Source organism: Mugil cephalus, chromosome 13 (genome assembly GCF_022458985.1).
Source record: "Mugil cephalus isolate CIBA_MC_2020 chromosome 13, CIBA_Mcephalus_1.1, whole genome shotgun sequence".
In the NCBI taxonomy this organism is placed as follows: Eukaryota; Metazoa; Chordata; class Actinopteri; order Mugiliformes; family Mugilidae; genus Mugil; species Mugil cephalus.
Genome location: NC_061782.1, coordinates 2,801,192 through 2,804,717, shown reverse-complemented (window position 1 = coordinate 2,804,717; position 3,526 = coordinate 2,801,192).

Genomic DNA, 3,526 nt, shown 5'->3' with positions numbered 1-3,526 from the left:
AATTTAATTCACAAGTTACCTCTTCTGCTGCGTGTGAAGGGGAAGACAGAAAGAAAGAGTGATATGTAAATAGGAGCACACCCTCACCACTCAACCACTAATAAATAATTGGGGACCATTTCCTTTGGCAGCGATCCAGCCGGGGATCAATCTGTTCCCTGTACACACAAATACATGCACTGTACACTAGTGCTGCAGTTGAATGAATAAATAAAGAACGCTCTCGCTACTTATTGTGCACACACAAGCACTGCGTGTTATTGATGAGGCAGCAGCCTCTGCACCATGAGCAGCGTGAGCTGCCACACAGCAGCGAGAGCCAGTCGACAAAAGCTAGCACATGGTAGCTGGTAGCAGTGGTCGGGCCCTGAACTGATCACGAGTTGCTTCCGATGGGTTAGAAACCACAGACCTCTATGCTCTTCCACTGGTCAAGCTAGTTCCATCTTGTGGGTTTGAATCTGTGCGTTACTGTGAGTGGAGCCACGTTATCGCTGTACTTCCTCTAGTACTGATATTTTGATTTGAGAATCGATTTCAGAGCATAAAGGCCTGGTATCGGAAGTATCGATATTTCAGTATCGATCCATGCATCACTTCTCTCTACCTCCACCAGATATAAACAAAGGTTGGATTTACCACTAATTCATTTCATTTAAACCATAATTAAACTGCATTTAACTAAGCAAATAGGTAGGAGCCTCCTATTGAATAACTAGTGAATGGGTGATTATGTTTCAGCTGCCAACAAGTTATTTAAGTCCAACTGATGCAATGAGCAGCTTCTGTGGAAAGACGCATCGTGTGGTCCCGTGGCTCATATTCCAAGATGACAACGCTAGGATTTATGGGGCTCAGATTGTGAAAGAGTGGCTCAGGGAGCATGAGACAAGATTATTTTCACCACAGAGTCCAGACCTGAACCTCACTGAGAATCTTTGGGATGTGCTGGAGATGGATTTACGCAGTGGTCAGACTCATCTAGGTGAAAACGTAATATGCAACACTGGATGGAAATAAAACTAAAAGCTTGTTATTGAAGAGAATGCTGCTGGAATCAAAGCTAAAGACGGTTCAGATAAATGTTTTTTGTTTTCCCAGTCACCTTCCTTTAAACAATGTATTTGACGTGTACCTTAGTGTATTAGCTTGTACCATGTTCCTTCCACTAACATGGAGGAGGTTGAGTTTACAGGGTTTCTGCAGAGTCTTAATAAGTCTTTAAAAGTCTCGATTTGTAATAATCCCAATTTGAGGCCTTAAAAAGTCATACATACGAGTATATTTTGCATTGCAGGACTTAAATTACATTTAGTCAAGTCTTAAATCATACTGTCCATATATTTCTGATTCATTTTCTGTATCTCATTTTGTTATTTTTTGAAAATAACTCTGGGTCTCTGATATTCCCTATTTTTTGTACTTAAAAAGTCTTAGAAATCTTAAATTTCACCTGTTCAAACCTGCAGAAACCCTGGTTTATGACTTATACTGCATCCAGCCACCAGGGGGAGCCCCACATGCATTCATTTCACTTTAAAGGCCCTGTCATGGCATCCACTTTTTATACAGGCCATGTTCAAAACGTCTATGTGTCTCTATGCTGTGGTAATAGTACTATATAAAATCCATTCTTCACGTCTGAACTCACTGATTTATTGATTTTTAATGTACACCTAAAATCTTTGATACCACTGTATCTGTTAGTTTAACACAGCCAATGAAAACACACAGAAATAACACAATGAGCAAAATATGTTTTTACATAAAGACACTTTATTAGTTTATACATACATCTCTGGATATAATAATTAGTTATATAATACCAAGTCAAAAATAATAACTGTAGTCATATATATACTATATATATAAAAACTAAGCAGATATACTACTCTCGACTTTTTAAAAACATTAAGGTCTTTGATAACATATTATATAGTTCCTGTCTTGTTTCACCTGCCACCAATTCTAGAAAAACTCACAAAAAGGGACAAGAGGCTATACAGAATGAATTCAGGATAAATGTATATGTCTGGATGTCTCTGTGTGTATATTAGTGTGAGTCACTGTGTATGTGTGTGTGTGTGTGTGTGTGTGTATGCGTCAAGTCAAATGTCACATTTTCCACACGCTTCCACGCATCCAGTGTCACCATCAGGACAGTTACACAACCTTGATCTTCACATCTGGTGACGGGAATCCTGGAAAGACTCTGGGTTTAAAGAACAAAAAAAAGTGACAGAAAGTTTGACCTGGTTGCCGTTAAATTATGTTACCGCTCGATGGAAATGAGAGCTTTATGAGTTTTCTCATAAATTCTGAAATAGTTTTACACACTGTGTATGTGCACACTGATGCAGCTGCAGGGCTAAATGAGGGACAATCTTTTCATATTCAAATTGTGACTAAAAACTGCAGTTGTTCAAGTATCAAAGTGACCTTTTGCTGAATTACATAGCTTCACATCTCCTCTACCGCCCCACTGCGATACACAACCACACACACACACACACACACACACACACCACACACACACACACACACACACACACACCACACATACGGCAACGAATAAATGACTGAACGCTGACACAAGGTTTAGAATACAATAACACCTCTGGTATAGGAACAGACCTCGACACGAAAGCTGAATGAGGATCAGAGGATTAGCGAAATGATCCTCTGTTAAACAAGAACATAGTTACCCCCCCCCCCCCCCCCCACCCCCACCCCACCCCCCCACACACACAACCCTCCATGTTCTCTCTGTAATCCTTTAAAACACAGCACCTGGGGTAAATGCCTCATAACAGGAATTACATTTCACACACGTCATATACATACACAAAAATGTGTTCGTTTCTATATTATTAGCTTATCTTGTTCGGACTGAGTGGGTAACTCCACGGATTGTTTGAACCAGTCATTATTATTACAGCCTGGCTTTTAGTGTTAGTGTAGTTTTGACCATCATTTCTTTTAGAAACAACAACATTGTATGGGTGAGGACATAAATCTTCTTACACCGTCACATCAAAAACGTGACTGGGGTCAAAAAGTCTAACGTTAGGCTGCTCTTCAGATAAAAACGAGGATACTTTACCTAATCAGCTCGAATTAATTTATCCGTCATGTTTGCTCCTATCAACGATGGAACGATGTTTAAAATGATTTTTAAACCTGAGCTCAATTTGGATTTGTTTTTGTGGAAATCTGCTCACGCCACGACGGTCAAAGCTCAGCCTTCCTGATAAATGTATTTACTGTACATGTTCTCGCAAAAACACTCTACTTGAGTAGCATTATATGCGATATGTGTTTGCACCAGGATACAAATCATCTCCATTACGAGGTAATACTGCCTTCACTGTTCTCAGAATATGAACACTGAGCTGGTACGTAGCCATATGTGTAGTATAGGGTCAGGCTTTGCAAGTTTAGGTTCATGTCTTTGTATGCAACAAAGGATTTATTTATTGTTGTACCTGACTTCTGTCATCAGAGAGGGTAATCAAGCAAGAGGCCG